The sequence below is a fragment of the Chiroxiphia lanceolata genome, chromosome 12 (genome assembly GCF_009829145.1).
Source record: "Chiroxiphia lanceolata isolate bChiLan1 chromosome 12, bChiLan1.pri, whole genome shotgun sequence".
Classification (NCBI taxonomy): Eukaryota; Metazoa; Chordata; class Aves; order Passeriformes; family Pipridae; genus Chiroxiphia; species Chiroxiphia lanceolata.
The window spans coordinates 4912626-4935318 of record NC_045648.1 but is presented as its reverse complement, the minus strand read 5'-3'; the positions used below and the strand labels follow the sequence as shown (position 1 = coordinate 4935318).

The following is a 22693-nucleotide window of genomic DNA, read 5'->3' as shown; positions in this document are numbered from 1 at the left end:
GTGCACCTTGATGGGAGTATTTTTAACCCACCTCTTGTTTGTTATTTGTTTGCTCGGACTTTAAAAGGAAATAAATCACATGTAACCACTTAAGGGCTCACTGACCTCTCACACCTTATATTCTGACATACTTTTGTGGTCCTATACACACCTCTGTAAACAGAGGAGGCAACAGACTGGGCAGGATGAACCCTTTTTTGTGTAGTATAACACATGGAGAACCTCTCTTGATGTATCTATGTACATATAACTGCAAACACACACACATATCCAGTATATGTTTATTAATGTGCATGTATTTATAAGCACAGATACATATGCATATGAAGGTGGACATAAAAAGAATAAATATTCATCTGATGTTGCCTTCTATATAATAAATAATTCTGTATCTATCTATCTATCTATATATAAAATCATATAGCAGTCATGTTTCTTCCAGAATGTTTTCTTCCAGTCATGTTTCTACTCTAAGGATATTGGCAATAGCAATAAAGAGCAAGAATAAAGAATAAAAACAAGAGAAAAATCAATAAGAATGAGAATGAGACTAAGAATAAGAATCATTCACATATCTGGGCTGGCCCACGGGGACATGAGGATGCTCTGCTGTTTAATGCCCTCCCTGGCAGGGACTTGCAGGCTCCGCCGGGGCAGAAGCCGCCCAGGACCCCCAGCCCTGGTCCCCTTGTGGTGCTGGGTGACCACGACAGGCTGCATTGCACTAGCCGGGGGTCTGGATGGGGACCGGCTGCCCCCGGGGTGCCTCGCTGTGAAATAGTTAAAGCCCTGGAGGCAGACAAAAGCGATCCTCCCGCCGCTGTCCTGCCTGGCTTCTCTGCTGTCAGCTGGAAATGGATCTGACGCCCTCTGGACTTTAACACCCGACGAAAAGGGCATTTTATTACAGGTTATGACAAGCTGCAGAGAGACTTGGAGAACTCAATAAGAAACAACAAGTGCAATTAAGAGGGAGGAGGGCGGATGCTCCAGATGTTTGGCAGATAGAGGGACGATGAGTTCAGACGAGACGTGTGAGCAGGGACAGAGACGCAGCGGCGGGAGCGCAGCGCATCCTCCGCCGGGGCCGGGGCTGCGCGGACCGGGGCGAGGGCTGCCCTGCAAAGCCCTCTACCAGCGCCATCTCCTCATCGGAAAACACGGAGCAGAGAGCACCAGACCTCCTGGGTTTTTTCCCTATTAAATCGGTGCTGTCTGAATGTCTAAAGAGCTTCTTCCCCCTTTGCGCCGCGCAGGACATGCTGTGCGACTGAGGCAGGAGGGACCAGCTGCAGGTGGCTTCCCCACCAAGTCCTCCACCTCTCTCCTATTTTGGGGCCAGGAGGGCATCTCTGCCTGTCTGCAGGGAGGTGGTATCGCCCCGTCGTGCCAGGTGGAGCGCGCAGGGAGCGGCGCTCCGCCGGGCCGCGCTCACCCCCCGGCTTTCGCATCCCAGTCCTTGGACCTGTCACGTATCTAGAAGGATGCCAAGGACTTTATGGAGTCTGTCAAGCACTCAGTACTTCTGTCTTTAGTGGCATCCTCATAGACAAACTTCGCAGGTGTTAAAAAAATATGCCGGAAAATAGTAATAATAATACTAATAAAAAAACCCCAGTAAGCTTAACAGCTGCTCAGGGACACTGTAAACCATCTGATTTTGCAGGATAGGGCTACCATCCTAATTCTCCCTGGCAGCTTTTCAAGTGCATTTCATCGCTGGTTGCCAATGGAGGATGGCTCTGTCTCTCCCTTCGAGCCCCGCTCGGCGCCTGCCGGGTGTCTCTGGGAGCGGTTTGGCACCGGGAAAATCAACTCCCAGCTCGGGAGCCGGGGTGGAAAAAAAAAAAAAAAAAAAAAAAAAAAAAAAAAAAAGAGGACTGGTGTCTGGGAAAAATAATAATAATAGTAAAACCAAGTTTTGAAGTGTCAGACTGTAAAATTCAGAGTTTCAGCCGGGATAATGTTATGCCTTCTGGCAGGTGAGCACTGCGCGGGGAGCCCCTCACCCTCCGCAGGGCAGGGAGACAAACGAAAATCGCAGACAGTTTGGGGACATGCGCGTGCTTTATGAGCCCAAGGGTGACCTCTGTGCCAGCCTGTCACCTCTGTGCAAACCATGAGGCGCACAGGGTTTCATAGGAAGGACCGAGGGCAGAAATCACAGCGCGAAGCACCTCTGCACCCCTTCGCCCCCAAAGGATGCACCCCCAGCCCTCTCCAGCCTGCCCCGCCGGGTGACTGTCAGCTTGTTATTTCTCTTTGGTTCATGGGTCTTGTTCCGGGTGTATATTTATTTTTGAAGTGTTGAAGCCCCAGTAACACGAGGGGTTTTTCTCGGAAGGAAAAACAAACCCTAACGAAATCCCAGAGCAATCTTCACCGCAAACCGGAGCTGCCTGTTTCTGGAAATGATGCTTGCAGAAAGGGTGAAAGTCATGAGCCTCTAACCAAAAATGTAACAAACCCTGGCCAGTATCACAAGGGCAAACTTCCCATGGGCCTCAGGGTTTGCTGTTATCCTTGCTTACACTGATAAGTCCTTTTGCTAAATCCCCCAAAGTTGCTTGGTCTTCCCTTTCATGTATAAAGTTACCGAAATCTGACAGATAAGACAGATTTACTGTTTCTGGATAAGACTTATAGCCACACATAAGAGACCACACTGCAAAAGATCAGTTAAAATGTGTTGCCGCTTCAGTGAAAGACTGTTGAAAAAAAAAGTGGTTTTACTTTAAACGATAGCATGAGGAAAATCATAATATAGTAAGAGGAGAAAAGAGGCAGCTCCCAGAAGAATAAAGACATTTTCTGCTCTGCTGTCACTTGTGTTTTCACCTGTATCTCTGCTTTCAAGAGCAGGCAGTGTGGCTCAGGGAGCCGCTTCTCTTCTCCTTTTCTTCTATTTTATTTCAAAATGCAGCTGACACCTTCACAGGTACACGACATTATCTGCACTCACACTAGAAGATAGGTCTGGAGAATGTGCTGGAAGAATGTGTCAAGGATGAGGCAAGAAAGTGAAAAATTAGAAAATCTTGGAAGTTTTTCTAAAAGCTACCTGAAAAGACAAATTAGCGGGGAGTCCTGGGATTTTAACATTTTTGTACTCTTTTTGGAGACCTTTAGCATTTCAGGAAGGATGACCAATTTCCTCAGAGTCAACTGTTTGTTTCTTCCACTTCAGCGACAAGGTTTTGCCTACATTTGCAGCCGCAGGTGTTTCGCTGCACTGTTGCCTTGGGGGAAGAAAGCCCAAAACCAACCTCCTCATCTCATCAATAAATTCCAGTTTTCCTTTGGTTATCCAAAACTATTTGAATTTGAGCTAGCAAGCCCCGAAACTTTTACAAAGCTGAATAGAGAAATATCCTGTGTGAAAGTGTGTTAGAACACAGGGAGACAAATCACAATGCAGTGGCTAAAATAAAAATTTAATAAAATAAAGTATGGGCTCTCGCTCAGGTTTATTTTTATTTTTATTTTTTTTTATTCTTTTAATGGTAGTAAAAGAATCGAAGGGACGAATAACAGCTTTAAAGTTAAATAGGAGAGGAGAATGGGGGATCATAGGAAGAGGAAAGCCAGGCAGGAATGCGGGTGCTGGAAACCAAGCGTTCCATGGCTAAATCTCTGGGAGATGGGCGAGCAGACACAACCCTGGAGCCAGGCAGCAGGATTTGCCCCTCTGCTAGAGGCAGAGAGGGCATCGCTCTTCTCTGGGTCCCCCCAGCCCTCGGATAATAAACTCAAGTGTCTGCATGTCTCAGCCCTGCCCATCTTCTTTAGCCAACTTGACAAAGTGGAAGAAATATGACATGTGAATTATTAAAGAGGAGGCAGTTGACTCCTAACCTCTGTTGCTTTTTCTCAGAACCCATTACCTGAGAATTTATCTTGCAGGAATTACAGTGTCTGAAAGCTTCGGGAGGAGCAGTGAGGAGGGAGGGGGGCGTTTGAATAAGAGTTTTGAAGAAATACCGCTGAAAAGCACCAGGTTTCACCTTAGCATTTGCACCACTCAAGAGGTGGATAACGTGTTAGAGAAAACAAGCCATTCCTCCTTAGAAGTGGATCAGTTCGCCACAGGGAGCCAGGGAATAAAATCCGAACTGAATTTAAAACGGCTATCACCACTTAAATACCTTTAAAAAGTAGAAAGGGGGAAATAGAGAGCTTTTCCGTGGTTAAAGTTTGTCCTTTAGCCCCGTTCTTAAAGTTAACGAGGGCTCTTGATAAATAATCTCCTCACCCGTCCTGGGTGAAGAGGGGCTCTGCAGTGTGTCTGCTCAGCCCTCGGCACCCAGAGACGGGATTTAGTTCCCTGTCAGGGATGCAGAGCCCGGAATCCCGGGGAAAAGGCACAACTCTCGGTACAGGCTCTAAAGTCTGGAAGATCCGACATAATCTTCCTTACAAAAGTTTCACAGTGCGATGGAACTGCCAGGTAACTCTCAGGCCGAGCAAAGTGGTGGCTATTTTTTTTTTCCCCCAGGAATTCGTATCAGAGGGACAGACTGAATGGCATGGACACGGATTTTTTTTTTTTTTTAATATTTATTTTATTTAAGAAAGGGAGGAAACCCACTTTGGGAGACAAGAAGAAGGGGGTGATTTTCCCGGTCCTTTGGGCATAGATTTGTATCTACCGCTGCCAAGCCTAAGGTAATAATTGAATCTCCCCCAAATCTTGGTGATAGAGCAGTCAGAAATGACTCCATCTGACAGCAGAGCCATGAGGCAAGTGATGGATACTATTGTCCAAGCCTGACCCTCCATTAACACCACCTATCAGCATCTGTATTCTGTCACCAATTCCCATGCCGGAGCCAAGAGGGGTGACTCTAATATTCTGAGCACATTGAAGGCTTCCATGCTGAGTTCAACCCTGCATCAACTAAATGGGTGGAGAGGATGACCTAAACCTTGCTCTCTCTATCTCCACTCGCCTTATTACCCCTCTCCAATCCCATTGTTTTGCAGGTGCCTGCAATTTGCTCCTTATCTCCTCACTGTTTATGAGGGCTCCTTTTTATTAATACAAAGGGAGAAATGTTATTAATATTAATTAACAAAATAAAAAATGAAGCAGTTTTGGGAATCCACCAAATGAATAATCTCATCCCCTAATTGGAGATGAAGTGGGGGGGGGGGGAGGAGGTGTAAGAGAAACAGATGACCTACTGGGTGACAGGCACAGGTTGGAAGGGTGACATTTTATTGTAAGCCTCCCTATGAAAGGAAGAAAAGGAAAGGACCAGTCAATTTAATGCAGGGACCAAGAGTGCAAGAGTGTTGCTAAGAGACAGAGATGCTGCTAAAGTTCTGTGAGAAGCTGTACCCTGACCTTATGCAAATGGAGGCTTCCAACTCTTTGTGGAAAGGCTGCAAATTCCACCCACTGTGTCACCAATACCTGGCATCGAGCCTTTTATTCAAATGTTCTCTAAAAACACACACGCAGAGGATGTGACAAAGCATGACACATTTAGGGCTGGAAGGGGGAGATGCGGAGAAGGGGGAGCAGAGAGGGGGAAGGACAGATCTCATGGTGGAAATGTCACCCATCCATACCTCCCAGAGCCTGTCATCTTCCCGAGCTGAGAGACGAACCTAAGGATTCCTAAATTACCTTAATCCAGATGTATTAAGAGTCATAAATAGCATCTATTTCTTGTGCGTGGGGGAAGCTTTGGGGAAACAGAGGAGCCACCACGATCTGCTAGCTAACAGATATCTAACCTACACCTGCAGCACCTATAGCTGGGCACGGACTTCCTTCTGGATTTGATTACTCCTCATGGTCAAAATTAGCCCAAGAAAAACTCTTGGTACAGCTTAGACAGGGCCCAGCCCTATGGGAAAGTGCTAAATCTGGGGGAGCAGGGAGGTGAAACGCTCCCAGTGAAGTTCAAACACAACCTTCACCAAAGATTCAAGGTGAAGAGTGACTCCACAGGGGTTTTTTCTCAATGCAATCAGCAGAGAGTAAATACCGGGGTAGATCAATACAGCCCACCTCCTGACGGAAAACAAGTCGGGTTTTTTTTAATGGAATGTGAGTTCCAGGCGGGCATCAGTGTAATTGAAGAGTTGTCTCGGGGAAAAAAATTCTATCAAACAGGTTATGCCAACTATCTTCCTAGTATATTAAACACCTGTAGATGCTGGATGCGGGCTCCCCAAAGCCCCCGGACGTTTCTCTCCCTGCACCCTCCTCACACACAAATGGCAAATTTGTATTTTCCCAGGAATGTGCAGGTTTGCGATGCAGAGAAAGGAAGGGCTGTTTGTGCTCGGAATGTTAAATAATAATAAATAAAAAAGAGCAGAATGACCTGGGCATCTCTCTCGAATGGGAGTGTGATAAAGTGCTCCAGGAGAGGCTCGTCCTGCCGGGCTGAGCTTTAACCGGTGGTTAAATTCGATACCTCTCTGTTTTCCACGCGATCTGGAAATTATCGGTTTACTTTCATTTCAGTTGATCCTCGGGGCACTTTTGGGACTCCGGCGGCCAATTTGCCTCTCACAGGAGATAGGATTTCTCTGTCCGCCCTGAGCAGCAACTGAAAAGTGACTCAGCTGCGGTCTGCGAAGTAAGCTGATGCCCGATTACTCATCTCTGAGACGCTCAGGGTTTTGCTTGGGCTTCAAACCGGCTCGAAAAGTCGAGCTGGGGAAAGCAGTCAAAAAACTTACAGCTCCTCTCTCACCACCGGACCCACCTGATTCCCCTCGGCCCCATCGCTCGCCGGGGAAAAGCTGCTCTGGGCATCTCCTGTCCTCAGGATGCCACAGACCAGATGGAAAACGTGACCCTTCACAAGTAGATGACTCAGCTCCGTGGGTGGAGGTGGCACTGAGAGGAACACGCTGCTTCCTGCGGTGCCACCCCTGCTCCGGGGCTGCTCCCAGCGCAGCCCCGCTCCACCCCGCGGCCCCCCGCGCAACCCTCCCCGCGGGGCCGGGGCTGCGGGTCCCCTGCGCCAGGTGGACACAGTAAATGAATTTTCCCGTGCCAATCGCCCGGTATATGTTTTTTAATAATAAGAATTTTCATAATGTGCACAATACTATTAATATTTCATATTAGCGGCGCGTGTATGGTGAACTTTGTAATGGGAAATTCAATCGCCGCTGTAAATATTAATAGAATATGAAATGAAGCCACAGCTTCCATGTAGCACTGACAGTAAAACGGAGTGAACATGTGGTGGCCCTGGGGCAAGATAGGCCTTTCCTCTTGTCTCTCTCGCTTTATTACATTAGCCCGAGCCTCTCCTTACAGTCCTGGGCTCAGAAGCTGAAGTTCACAGGTCAGCCATGACAAATGTCCTCACGTCTAGCCAAACAAGACCCCCTGGCCTTGCCATTACATCTGCCCAACAAGCCCCTGGAGAGTGCTTAAGGGTGGCTGGTGCAGGTAAAAGGGCTCTTTAGCGCAACTTTCCAAACAGATCAGAGGAGCGGAGGCGCCCTTAGCTACTCCAGGGCCGGCTGCAGGGACCCTGCCAGCCCCCCACCGCCCCCGGGGGGCACCGGCCCGAGCCTTCCTCCCGTGCTCCGCGCCCACGCGTGGTGCCCTGCCACGAGCTGTCCTTTCCTGGAGAATTCCTTCCACCCGAGGTGTCCCGACCGCACCCGCGAGGTTCGGGACATCCCCGCGACGCCCGTTCGCGACGGGTGAAGCGTTCCCCAGGGCGGACGGAGAGGACCGGGAGCCAAACGCCTTTTTGGCTTCTCAGCCCCATATATTTTGGCTGACATCAGCCCTGGATCTGCAGCTTCCTGGGCTTTGGGGCGTTTTCCCTCTCTTTCCCCTGTTTCCAGGATTTCTCCTGTATAAACATCACTTCCAGCCGCTTTTTTTTTTTTTTTCTTTCCAGCGGGCATTAATCTCCATTTGTTAGGGGAAACCTCGTCAGAATTCCCTTCTGCCTTTCCCCGTGGAGGTTTGGGCCGCCCAGTGATTTATGTTGTACCTCCCTGATGCTCGGTGCGGACTTTTCCCGTGCCTTGAGGGGCTTAAGGTGGGCTCGGAGGGGCTCGGGGAGCGGGGGAAGGGGTCTAACGCCGCACTGCTGCCGCCAGCCCCGCAAACGCGCCGAGGGCTTTGCAGCCCGCCGGGAGACCCGGCAGGATCAGGGCCTGCGAGGGGAGGGGGTGAGGTGGAGAACTGGGACAAGGCACCCAATTGGAATTAAAAAAAGGGGCACTTAAGTGAGTGGAAAGCGAGGAGGTAACAAATGGGCGATAATCCCAAAGCGCACTCGGGCGACGGCCCTTTTTATCTCAGTAGGTAAAACTTCTCTCACCTGAGACGGGGAAAACACACATTGCACCCCGAGAGTCCCCCTCCTTTCTACAAAAAACGCCCTATTCAAGCAAAAAGCCCCATGATCCGACCTTACCAACAACTTCTATTTCAACAAACACCCGAGAGAACTGATTTCTTTTAGGAAATTCTAATATTTTATTATTTCTTCCACAAAGTATTAAAAAAAATAATCTGAGCATCCTTGTCTCTCCTGCTTCTCCAGCCGCTCCAACTGTCCGGCAGCTGCGATAGATGCTGAGCTGGGAGGGAAGAACCCCCGGTCGTTTCCTCCTTGGAGGGGCTCGTCCCTAATTGCATGCCAAGAAGAAACAGTTCGGGAGCCTTTTAGCCACCCGGGTTGTGAAATCATGAATGGAAAGGAAATAAACCCTAATGCGCAGCCAGGAATCGGCTCCGGCCACTTCTACATTGACTTGTTCTTTTAACAGTTTCTGTATTTTTCCAGCATCGTGGCTCAGGTACTTTGTACAGTGTCTGTGGCTTCATTAAAAGCTTTCTATTATATCCCCCAGGAAAATGCAACTGTCACCTCTCCTTGCCTTTTAAGAAGAGTTGCACTTTCAAAGAATATTTTTCTCCCCTTTTACTAAAAGAAACAGCACTGAATTCAGGTTTTGTAAGTGTTAAATAACTTTCCCAGCGTGTATTAAAGGAAGATTGTATTTTATCAACAGCTGATTGATGCGGCCATGTGATCCTCTCGGTTTGTCTATAGTATCATATTTATTTAACCTGCTGGGGGACTGTGTTCAGGGGCCGCTTGCTCCCGCTGGCAAGAGCACACACATTACACACTACCCCAGGTATTCTGATTGATTGTTCCCACCCCACAGCCTTTGGATCATAATTTAACACAGCAGGTCCTACAGCACAGAGGAGGTTTTCGGGAAATACAGTGAGGGGGTTCTATGAGCCAATACCGAACAGCTACTAGGCTTTTCTGAACTAAAAATTTGATGTATGTATGGAGAGAGGTGGAGGAGCGCTTGCACAATCGTGATGCGAACGGTGGCACAAGCAAATGCCTTTAGCCCCTACATTTGATCCAAGCTCTTCATTTTTAACAGGTTCTTCCTGCAAATGAGCATTTTCAGGGACTTTCAGGGCACCTGCCATCATCCACGTCAAATGATCCATAGCGGCAGTCAGTCAATTATATTCAAGCATATTTAAAATACGGAGAGAGTCAGACGTCACTTTTCTCCTCACTTTCCCCAAATGAAACAGTTCAGAAAGTCTTTTGGCTGCCAGCTGCTGTTTGGCCCCAGAGAGGAGGTAAAACCAAAACACCCTCCACCGACTCCCCCTCCAAAAAACCCCCTCGAACAACCCAACCCCCCCCCAGTCCACAACATGCTCGCCCTGCAAATTGTTTAACACGCTCTGTGATGAATTAATTTGCGCGGGGAGATCTGGATCCCGGTGGCTGCTCCCCGCAGCGGGGCTGCTGGTCCCTTCCCGGGCAGCGGCGGTGCCAGAGCGGGGCGTCCCCCGGAGAGGTGCGGGATGCGGGTGGGGGTTGCGCCCCATCTAGGGCAGGTTTATTTAAGGTATTACTTTTTTCTTCACCGTGTTTATCCTGCGTGTAGCCACGCTTTACTGCGAAAAGTAACGTTTCCCAACTGTTTTTTAAAAGGAATTATTATCTTCATTTCCCCCCCCTTCCTCCAGCCGGGTCAGGGATGCGCTCCGGGTCAGGTCCCCGCCCCCCAGCCGTCTCTTCGTGCCTGTGAGTGACTTTTTTCCCCCTCTTCCCTGTCTGTGCCCTTTGGAATGGTGGGGAACTCACTCATTTACTCTCTGAAGGCTGCACCCTTGTCCCGCAGGAGCCCCTAAACCCTCACGCTGGGTGCGGGGCCGGGAGGCGCCGGCCCCGGGCGGGTACCCCGGGCACAGCCTGGCACCCGGCGGTGTTTACCCATGACTCAGGGCCAGGCGAGGGATGCAGGGGCTCACCAAGGTGAGGGAGATGGCAAAGGAGGTGCCAGGTAATAGATCGGCTCTGGTCCCGCGGGGCAAAGGCGTATTGACAGATCACGTTAATCAGTAATTCTTTTTATATATTTTTTTTTTTTCCTGGGTGCCGGTGACAAACAGCTCCGGTCTCCGGGCTCGTAACCCTTTCGTGGTCGAGGCCCCTCTCCCTGCCCACCCTCCCGCCACCCATGTGAGTTTGTCCCGCTCACTCCTTGGGAAATCCCCCCCGAGGGAGGCCGGATGGGTTTCTCAGGGCATTTCTCCTTTCCAGTTTAATTTTGCTCGGGGGAAATCCTGTCACTCAGGACTACCTGCGGTGAAACCTCTTCAGCTGGCCAAGAAAGGTGGTTTTATGGTCCAAATGTCTCTTTTGGAGGAGGGGACGGGAAAAGCTTTTACTCTCCAATAGAGACTTCCCACATTACCTGTTCTGTTGACAAAGTAAAGTAAATCCCGCTTAAAAACATGATTCCTAGGCTCTGCGAGAATGAGGCATATATGTTTTTAGGGCTTGTTAGTGCCAGGTCATATTGACTAATTCCTGAATAGTTGCCATTGTGCCGCGCTTGCTAAAGGAACCCGAGCAAACACCGCCCGAGAAAGGCTTGTGGTTCCCTTCCACCGCCGGCTGCAGGCTCGCAGCCAGCCTGTCCCTCCCCTGCCTAATCTCTTCCTTCTAAATTTGTTTAGGAAAGAAAAAAAAAATAGATAATTCCTGAGAAGGTGGAGAGGGAGAACGGATCAAACAGCACGGCGAGGGTCATGCACCTCCGAGGCGGTCCCGGGGCGAGCATCAGCCGGAGGGAGATGGAGCGCGCCCGGGGGTTCCCGTCGCTTTTCCCGCTGAGGGGCGGTTTCTCCCTGTCCAGGAACGGGATGAGGGATCCCTGCGTAGGCTGTGGAGCAGGGAAGGGCTGTTGCCTTTGGCAGGGTGCGGGGCAGGACCCGCGCCCTGCGCGCACCGCGCTGCGGGAGCGCCGGGGCCGGACCCGCCCCGACCCGCCGTTCCCCCTCCCCGGGGAGCTGTGGGAGGAAAACAACAACGTTTGTTCATTCCAAGCCTCGGCAAACAGCTAAACTAGTTTACACAGTTGGTTTTGACGAACGAATAAATTGTTTTCTTTAAGTACACCGTCCTAAGCAAGCACACACTTTAACTAGTTTTCCTAGGAGGGAGCTTTTTACTAGATTGCTTTTTCATTGCGTGGCTATCGAAATAAGATAATGACCAAAGAGGTGGAACCTAATCAGCCTTTTAGTTGAGTTTAAAGAGTCTAGAGGTAGTTTAAAGGTAGCTTTGGTCATGTTTGCTGGCCAGCTGCGATGTTTGCACTACCACGTTATGATGGGGAGAGTAATGTGTTTGATAGATAAGGGAAAGAGGCTAGCCAAAAAGCAAGGTCAGGTGTGATAAGGCTTGACACTTTTACTCATTTTTCACACACATAAAAGGAAACTTTAAAATATGAAGCGAAAAGAAGGAAAGACTCGACATGCTAACAGCTATCATAAAAACTGTACATTAACAAACCTTACTTCTTATTTAATTTGCCCAAAACCTTATCATAGTTTGGAACGTGTCATGCCTTTTAAAATGAAAACCCCAACTTCTATTTTGTCAGCAACTAGGTATGTTCTAAAAATAAACCCTCACTGTTCATGGGATAACCACACAATTCCTCTTCTCCTTTTTCATGTTTTATCTTCACTTTTTAAAGTAGTTAATAAAATAAGTTATAAGCTGAAGATAAGAGCTTGTGAGTGTAATCAATAGTGAAGGGAGGGCATAAGGTTTTGATAGAGACAGAAGTCCTGGGGGAAAAGATAAAAAAAAATCTCTCTGGAGTTAAAATCAGTCCAAAATAAAAACACCAGGAACTGATGAAGAAATATAAAGTCCAGTGTAACCAAACAATCAATGGCAAAACTCTCACAACCTTAAATAAGACCTGCTGTGACTTGAATGGTATTTTAGAAATACTGGTGTCCAGGAGCACAGCTCCATATTATTGATCCTACATTCTATGAAAATGAATTGATTTTTTGCCATATACACAAGAATTCTAAATCAGAACTTACTATATTTTTTCTTTCAGGAAACATTTCTGCCATCTTCAGTTGAAATCTAAGCTACATTTTGAAGATCAGTCCCTCAACATGTACCTTCCATTTCAGTCCCCATTCAACAAAAAGGTAGTAAGACAATATTTGCAGAGCCATCTAAAACCAATTTTCAAAGGCAAATTAGGCTAATGTACAGAGGCACTTACACACCCATGTCCAAAATGTGGCTTCTCAAAATGCCTGTGCAGCTGCTGGTCAAAATAAATCCAGAATTTGTAGGCACTGCAGCTTTTCTCCTTGAAGCCTGGCAAGCACCTAGAATTTGCCTCTGGGCAGGTCTAAGGTGCTCTGTCCCTTGGCAGGGCTGAACAGCTTGGTGTTTTCTGCTTTTTCTCTGAGCTCTTCACAAATGAGGCTGCTGTGCTTGCCCAGGGGGTCTCTAAAACAGAAAATGAACCAGGTGAAGAAAAAGGACTGACCTGCTGTCTCTTCCCTCCTGGGAGGTGTGCTTTTCCTAACCTTGCATCAGCCCTCTGGGGGGTTAGACTAGCCCCAAGGGGATGGTGATCTAAGCTCAGGGTCCTCCTCCATCCGAAAGGACATAAGCCCCTGCCCCATCTCTGCTGGGAGACGAAGAGAAATGGTTCACATTTTCACCAGTTCTTCCTGAAATGGCTCCATTCTGCAGAAAAACGGGGCCAGAAAGAACGCAAGCATGAGCGTGGCTCTGTATCTCCATGGTTAGAGCCAGCACCAGGGAAATAGAGGAGGAAATGTAGCTCTTTGGGGGACCTGTAAGTCTGGGATCCCCTGTGCTTTCAGGCACCTAAAGCACCGCTGCTGCAAATCCCAGCCCTCAAAACTCCCCAGTTTCTGATATCATTCCAGCTCATAAGGGAAGGAGATTGGATATTAAATGGTCCCTCGATTCCCACTCCATGCTGGGCACCAGGGCAGATCCCTGAGGACGGACTGGAAATTCACCCAGAGGAGCCTGATCTTGGCAGAGCTTTCCTGCAGAGCTCAGTGCAGTGCTGGGTTTAGAGGTCCCTGAGCAAACAAGAACTCACGTCCACGGCTGGTACTGTCACGCCAGCACAGCCCTGTGCCAGCAAACAGCTCCTAATCAGGTGGGGCTCAAATACCTGCATTGTTCCCAGCCAGTGCATTTGATGTGCACTCACACATCCAAGCATAGGCTAGGCTTGAACACACACCTAAGGCTTATGAGATTTAGGTGCCTGAACACCTACAACGCTTTGGAAAATCAGTCTGACACACCTGAGTCACTCAGGTATTTTTTATGATACTATTCTTAAGCACCTGCTTAACTGATGCCACAGGGGGGATCTCATAGACTTCATGGAGACACCTCATGTCTAAAATAGAATTGAGGGCTGTGCTGAACAGGAATGAGATCACTCACCCACTTGGGGATCATACCATGTCTTAACACGCCGCTGGATCATGGCCAAGGTGACGAAAGTGCAAAAAGCACACATGGGATAGAGAAGGTGAAAAGCAGTTTCTCAAGCTTAGCAATATTTTCAGCAATCCTGAAAATAACCCAGCTCAGTGTCTTGGCAAAATCCACTGCTGCACTTCCAGCAAGGACTCATGTAAAGATGGCAGAGGGTTTTCCACATCACTCCAGCTTGGGACAGATGTTTGTCTCCAGTGTGTCTCTCTGCCCCTGAGTCCCGCAGAAAAGTGACTTCCTTAGAGTAATGGGCAGGCAATGGTGGCTCCAGCTGGATTATATTTTCCATTTAAAAAAAAAAAAAAAAGAAACCTTAGGTTTCAGGAATTATTTTCTTCCTATAGGGACCACCTTGTACACTTTTTTTGGTCTCATTTTAATAATCTATATCAGTGTTGTTTTTTAGCTGATTTTAATGTCAACTGGGGATTAATGTGCATTAATTAAATTGACTGTATTTTCTTTAATGAGCACAAAAGGATTTTATGTTAATACTGATGATCCTAATAAGGATTCTGTCTACTTATCTGTGTTTTCTCAACATCCTGAAATATTTTATTAGGAAACAAATTAATTTAGTTACTATCACAGGGTAAAAAACAAAACCTATCAGGTGACTGCTGACTGGGTGTGATGATTAAGCTGTTAGAACTGCACTTAGCTGCAGGACTGTTCATTGCAATGCACTATTTTAAACTTAATTTATGCTTTTTTTATGTCTGGTTTGGCATCGATTGACCTTTCTGGATTGAAACACACTATTAAATGAGCACCTGAGTAGCCTTAAAAGAGATGCTGGAAGTGAAACTGGGTTAGGGCCCATACCCCTTGCCTTGGAGAGCTGCTAAGAAGTAGAAAACAGGGAATTAGCTGGGACCAGATGCTACAGAGTGATTACAAACAGGTAGACAGGTATTAATGTGCAACCCCCTTTCAGCTGTTCAGATTGGTAACGCAAATTAGTTTTTAACTTGCTAAAAACCTATAATATAATAACAATCATTCACAACAAATGAAAGAAATACATTTATTTGCATGCATGAATATATCTGTGTCAATATATTTTTATACATTCACAGCTGCTCGGAGCTTGAAAGACACTTGACTTGCTGAGCAAGCATTTAATAAAAAGCCCATGGAAATGTTAATTAATGGTATTTGGTACTAAATGCTCACTTTGATGCTAAAATGTTACGCTGTGCAGATTTAAAATTCATTCGGCATTTTTTGCCCTTGTTACCATCTGCAAATTTCCACCCCACACCCCATTCTCACATCAGGTTGCTGAAATAATTTGATAGTATTATAGCATATGCCAGTAATGAACACTAGGGATGGCTTCTGATCCCACTACACCTGTTTAACATCGTGGCTCTCAACTGCCTGATTCTTGTCAGTCGTTCGCCTCATTTCCTTCACTATCCCAACTCAAGCCACCCTTGGTTTTGCACAAGTGTGTAGGAAGAGGAAATGTCCTTCAAAGAACTCCCAAGAACTTCAGCAGCTGTCAGCTCTTAAATAAATCAGAGCAATTCCAATGAACTCAGAAAAAAAAAAATATTCTGCCGAACACAGTTGTTCAGGCACAAAATAGTTTGTGAGATCCAGCAGCAAGTAGAGGTGTAAGAAGTCTGACAGTGGCTTTAGGACATGCTGGAAGAGGGGATCTGAAGGCTTTCAGGGGCTAAAAGCCCTCTTTGCACACTTTGACCATGGAAAGGAGCTCTGTGAATCCTACCTGTGGTAATTCAGGTTTCCTAAACCCTGTGGTATTGGGAAATTCACTCAAGAAAGTGGTAAATATAAATTTCAGGGCTGATAATAAGGTAAATTGCAAACTCTTTGAAAATATCTATATGACTGAAAGAAAAAATTGCTTACATTTCAAAGACTTTAATTTTAACCTTTGTTTACAAAAATGTTACCTATCTGATTTACTAAACTACTTATCTTTTATTTACATTTGTCCTCAACAAGAACGTGCAAATGAAATCACAATAACAACTTAAACATATTTTAAAATAATTCCATTGGCTAAAATGTTAGAAAAAGGATTGATTTCTTAAACATACCAAAATAATTTTTTTTTAGATTAAAATTCTTGCTGGAAAAACTCACTGAAGTGTCATTTGTAAGGAGAGAATAACCCCTCTAAGAAATCCAGATACTCTATGAAATTCCAATGGATAGATGGCTGGGTAGATGTTTAGGCATTTTATTTCTTTATATTGTTTCTTTATGTTCAGTTCAAGTTTTCAAATGAATGTTTATACGGGGTTTTAATAACATTTCTGTTTACCTTGTGTCTTTCTTGACAAATTAACCTTTTTCAACAGTAACTATAAATTACATAATCACATTACAGCATTAATTAATTGAAGATATTAGTAGATGACCTATAATTAATATAAAATAATTACAGAAATTATTGTTAGTTTCGGCAATCTGGAGCTGAAACCCTATTTGTAATGTCTTATGCCAGTATTCCTCAGTGTGATTATAGTGCATGTTACAGTAAAATATCCCACTACCATTTTAACTGTGTGCACTGGAGAATTAATTCTTGTGCCAGATATCCCCAGCATGTCCAGGCATTGACTTTTACAGAATGGACTGGGGGCATAATTATGAGCAACACATTTTGCACAGGTCACCAAAGAGCTCCAAACTATAAAAATATAGAATATAAAAATATAAGTGACACCTTCTACCATTTTTTTTTTGTTGCTGTTGTCTCTGTAGGTTGTGAATTGTGCTGGCATCTGGTTGCTGTCCTCTAAGGCTGCACTTTTCCTTTCTACCTGGCAGCCTCTGCCACAATCCCTCTTGGTCCTTTTGGAGCATCTCAAATGCAGTAGAGCTGAGTGTCTAAATTTGCCTAAGGAAATTCAGCTGTAACTTGACAAATTGGCCAAAAAATTGGCCAAGGGGTTAATTCTCGTTTTAAAAAGTGTTTTGTGAGACAGTTAATGACCTATCCTAACTTATTAAAAAACTGGCCATAGAATGTAAGAATGCAGCAGATGTAGACTTGAGGGATTCTGTTTAGGTCTGCACTCTGGGCACTTTCTATATGTGAAAACTAGACCATAAATTGATTAAAATCCATCTTAATTCAATTATCTTTGGAATTGTTTTCTGTGTCTTCCTTTCCTATACATTCTTCCCCATTTAATAAAATGCATAACTCAATTTGCAGAATCTCAACCTTGCTCTGTCTCCAGAGGACAATTCTGAGTTCTCACTCCTAGAAACACAGTGAAACCTTCCCAAGGATCCTAAACCTTCCTAAAGAGTAAACCAGTCTTCCAACTCCAAACTCTGGTCCCTCTCCTTCCTTAATGAACTGGGAGATTCATTTACCCCGCAGTTTGAAGGTAAAACTTTTCATATTAGACTTTCACAAGAAACAGGCTCATTTGCAAATATTTAGCAGGGCTCTGCAGCCCTCCCCAGGGGCAGCTTGGGCAGAAATGTCAGCCTGAGAACTGTAGGACTTTCAGGAGAGTAAAACCACAAAGCTCTGAGCTGACTATAAATGTTACATTACATTTCATTATTGGTTTGGCACACACTATACAAGATGAATGTAGACATCTTTATCTGTGTGTTTGAATCTCTGTACACGCATCTGTCATGAGTGATATTTTTAAGGTTGCTGCCTTGGTTAGATGAAGACAATAACATTTATTTGTGCAGGGATTGCACTAAATATTGGCATGTGTATAAATGGAGGCTGTAGTCAGGAAATACAATCCGTAAAGATTTAGGGGATGTCGTTCAAAGCACACAAATCTATGCCTTGTTCATATGCATCTATAAATAGCTGTATAAGAAACTCGAGGCAGTGTCCAGTCTAGATCATGGCCTTATAAAAGCAGCTCCTGTGGAAGAGTCCACTTTACAATTTCCTCTGCTCTAACCACCTCCTTTCATTGCAAATTTAATGAGTGCTTTCAAGTGCACGACAAATACAAGATGAGAGAGTTTGGGGAAGCCTCCTTGTCGGGGAAAAGCAACACCTTGAATTAAAGGCATCAACTAGTTGAGCCTCTGCAGTCAAAGCTGTGTTTTCAGAACATAAAACTAATAGCATTCATTGAACTACTGAAATACTATAAAATAAAGGAGAAAAGTCCAGTAAACACAGCCCCTAAAAACTGCAAAGAGATGCTTGCTTTTGATCTGCAGGAGTATCCGCTTCTCTATATTTTGCAGGAATGATCACTCAGCTTAACCTGTGGGTGCTGCCTAAAGCAATATTTTAACAATTTGATATTTTTTAAAAATACCCTTGCAATTTCTTGGGACTTTCATAATTCATTTTTCCCTGTATTTTTTTTTTTGGTGTGTGTTCTTAAGCTAAAGAAAAATGGGATTTTTTCCCTCCTCTTGTTTTGTCCGTAAACTGATTTATGTTACACTGAGTAGTTGCATTACACACCCTTGTGTAAAACATGCTGAACACTAAAGAATAACTGACTATCTACCACTTGAAGATTAATCTTCTCTTTTTTTTGTCTATCTGAGACTACAGGGCACTCACAGCTGGAAAGGAGCATTCCAGCTACAGGTTTGTGTTTTTAATAGCATATGAAAGTTGTTGTCAGTTTTTTTTGCAGTAGAATTTATTTATCATCATCATCGCCAGAATAAATTGTTGTAATTCTACTGTACATTTCATCCCCAAACCTCAGAGTGCTTTACAGGCATTAATTATCCCAACCAAATTATGCAACATGTAAATGATGCACAGGGATAATTTAACAACTACTAAAAGGAGCTAACTGTGAGGCAGCTCCAGAGAGGTTGTAAATTAGTCGTATGGGCTATCTGAATGAGTTAGTTGTAGCCTGGGAGAGCTGAAAGGTACATTACCCAACCAAAACAGCAATGTGGCATTAGCAGACTGAGTATAATTATGATTTGGCCAAGTTTTTGGATCAAATTATCACATTATGCTGAGATTCACACTGAGATGGGTAAGAGCCCTCCTTCAGTGCCACGTGTGTGCTGGCATCTTTGTGTTCTCCATTCACTAGGGATGATGTGCATTGATGAAGTCTACAGAAGATAAATAATTTTTACCTAGACAGGCCAAACTTGTGGCTTTTGGTCCCAAAAAAATCAAGGAATAGAGAGGAGTTCTGTTAATTTGATTTTACTTTTAAAGAAAAAATGAAACTATTCCTCATAAACTGCATTTACAGTGCTGCTCTAAGTCTCATCCCAAAGACATTTCCAACACCACAGGCACTGCCACTGCTCTGCTGGAATGTGGGTCACCCTAACTCAGACTGGAAACACCAGTACTGAGCTATTATCTGGTGAGATGTGATGGGATCACACATCTAGGCAGTAAGGCTGAATGAATATAGAGATGCAAATATTTCTATTATCAATACAGGAACCAGGGGAGATGTTTCCAGCACGACTAGGCTCTTGGTGTGCTCCTCACCTCCAAGTGGAAGGAACTTAAAACTTTTATTTTGAATGCTTTATAGAAACCTTAATTAAGAAACAGAGAACATGTTAGTCTTGAGGGGAATGGTGCTATTTTAAAATTTTACTGAAGCTACACTTTATGGAATACTCATGGTTTTAAAACACATTTGCAATAATAATGTTAATTTTGCTCTTTTTTCCTAGGATTTATTAAAAGATAATTGCCATCACTCTTCCCATCAGCTACTCACCTCAGAACAGTGGCTGTCCCCGACATCAGTCAGATGTTGCCATGGGAAAGAGTAAGTTGTCTTAATTGCACATGTTGTCACTTAAAAACACCAGAGGGAAAAAAAAAAAAAGACAACCCACAACCAAAAGCAACGACCAGGGAACATCTACATGCGCTTCTAACAAAGGCTGGAATAAATATACAAGCAATGGAAACTATTGCCTTTCGTAAGATCAGCAAGTCAAATTTTCAAACAACAGTGCTAAGATGAGGTTTCGGGGTGCATGTCCTCAGCTACAGCAGCTCATTCCTGCTTATTTCAGGGATAAGACAAAGCCTTTCACCAGCTGAGGATGCTCAGATATCACTCGGATGCCACGTGAGTGCTCCATCCCCTGGGCTTTGAAGAGATGTGGAGTGGTGACCTGTACACACGCGTGGGTGTCACAGTGAGAGGTTTGTCAACAGGGTTCAAGGTCAATATGTATCAAAACACGGGGCCTGGCTAATTTATTGTCATTCATGCACTTGGAGTTAAGCAGCAAAGAAGGGGTTAACCATAAAGTATTTCACCTTGAACCTTGCACTCTCTTTATCTAGCACACCATAATAAAAGATCAAGAGTTCCTGCTTATTATCTTATTTTTCCTCCTTGTTCCACTAGGCTAGGGCCCAGACTAGTTATGGATTAACACTGTGATCAATAGTAAGCTTGCTGTCTCACTCTCGGCAGGGGAAAATGAACTCAAAATGCAGTCAAACTCTTATTGATCAAGGATATAGGTCTCACTTTCATTACCTCTGTCTCCTGATAACCCACATATAATGTGATGAGTTGCTAATCTCTCTGATTTTCAATGGACCCTTCACCCCTCCTGTCTGCACAGTAGAGCTTTTATTTTTGCTTCTTCTGTGTAATGCTTGTAGCATTAACTCTCACTCTATTACCATCATGCCTGGTCAATCAGGACTCAGAGAAGGACTTTTAAATAGAATTGGGTCAACTGTGTTATGATTCTATTTGGGTATCTCCAAGCAAGTGAGTTACCCTTCAATAATAAACTCTGAGAAGATTGGGTAGTTTGGACAACTCAAACCCATCTCAGGAGAAGATGTTTATGTGGATGCTTGAATTAAAAACATATGCTGTGCCATAGCTTTTAATTTCATTCTTCCATCCATTGTGGATAAAGACTTATTTCATGTCCATCTATCTCATCTGTCATTTTGGATACTCACAAAGAAATACTTATTAGTTCCTTTGAATAAACTTGGTTGGGTGTGCACAGGCGAGTGCATTTTGTATGCAAAGATAACATTTCCTCATATCCCCTGAAGCAAATATCTCAGCACCAAAAGAAAGGCAGAAAAGCACTTTATTGACTGGTACTGATAGCCAGAGACAGGCAGAGCATTTGGTCACCTTCTGCAAATTTTTAGTGAGCTCAGAAACCACCTTCCATTTGCAGTTTCCAAATGAAGAAATATCCTTCTGAAATACTATGGTTTGCCTGCTAAAAGGAAGGTTTGTATTGATTTTTCATTGAATTTTTAACCCAGTATTATAAAAATGTTTCCCTTTGATGGATTCTAAATTTTCTTCATTTATTTCCCATTGATATTAACAATGGTAATGATAAAACTGAATCAAAATTAAATTCTTATCAGAAGCTTGAAAGAAAGAGTAAGAAAACCTGGTTCTTAAAATAATGAAATTTGAAGGGATTTTGTTCTGATTTGGAGGAAAACAAGGCTTGAAATACCAGAATTCCCTGCAAGAGGAGATTCCCAGCATCAACTAACCCCGTTATCTTGAAAACAGATAATTTGCTGGTAATCTAAGTCACTGGATTAAAGTAATCAGAACTGTGTTAGAATGTGTTAATCAATGTCCCCAAGCAGTGCTTTTCCCAGTTAGTCTCAAACAAGTAGTCTATGTACTTCTATCAGGTAATTGAACCAGGTCCCCTTGCATACAGTGTCACAGGAATTCAAACAGCAGTTCTTGTAGATCCAGTCCTTGTAGATTCTACAAAGTCAGTCATTATTAGCATAATTATTTGTGTGATCTTCAATCAGGGATCTCATCACATTTTCTTAAACATAATATAGATTAAAAATGAGACGTTATTGATTGGTTCTGAAAGAGAAAGGTCTCGGGTTTCATGTGTACTGTTTGCCTTCAGTGGTGGTTTTCTTTATACACGAGATAACACTCATAACCTCGTAGCCATTGTGAACACTGAGCTTCCTTTTGAAGCTTACATCAATCATATAATTAAGACATCTTAGTACCACTTTCACAATCTAGCCAGATTGCGATCTGTGCTCCCTGGGCCTGTTTCTGAAACTTCAATTCATGTGCTTTCTTTTTTGTATGTGTGCATGTGTCACATAATTACCGCTCTTCTTTCTTTATGCTTCTTCCAGGTACTCTTTGCGGTTGGTCCAAATTTCTTTAGATTAGCCTTCCTGTTAGCTCTAAGTCCTTCCATTTTATTACAAAGAAAAATTAATTGGGTTCTAATAATGAGGTAGGCATGCGGGGCACTTACCAATGAAATACAATTGTTTGTGCATAATAGAATCTCTATGGTGGCATCTGCTTGAACAGCTAAATCAAAGACCAACCAAAATCGCTGGTTAGAGATAATTATCTTTGCTGTAAAACATGCTCAGATCTATATGGTAAGATAAAAGCTCACCCATGATATCACTAACTAATACCTTTTTTTGGGGGGGGGAGAGGCACCGATGCATTAGTTAAAAAAGCAAAACCACAGATCAAAATATTCAGATGCTCCAACGTTAAGCAGCTGATCTTTCATTTTATCATCTTAATAAAAAGGGGTCTGGGCTTCAAAGGGGTTGTTGACACTTCATGCTACCCTTACTGCTATGTCTCTCTTTTTTGTTTCTTCTCAGACATGTCTTCTGACACCCAACATTCTCTGCTAAATGTGACATATTGTCAATTTGTGTATTAGAGTTGAAGTTTCTTAAAAATTGCTCATTTATAGGTGTCGGACCTCCCCATATGATTTTCTTTACTACTTCAGTTCTGCATTGAATAGACAAGAATAGAAAATGATAAAGGCAGATGTGAGGAGGAAAATATATTTTACAGTGGAAAATATTTTTGTGGAAATGATGAAGG

At 44.3% G+C, this 22693-nt stretch overlaps 1 long non-coding RNA gene across 1 annotated transcript in view; it reads right to left on the bottom strand.

Moving 5' to 3' along the window:
- Window positions 1–10469: 10469 nt before the first annotated feature.
- Window positions 10470–22693, bottom strand: part of LOC116792883 — a 47284-nt gene continuing 35060 nt past the window's right edge. Inside the window, exons 3-4 of the long non-coding RNA XR_004359292.1 lie at window positions 12586–12818; window positions 10470–11338 (exon numbers count right to left, since the gene is read on the bottom strand). This is a non-coding gene — a long non-coding RNA (uncharacterized LOC116792883). The remainder of the gene's footprint in view (window positions 11339–12585; window positions 12819–22693) is intronic.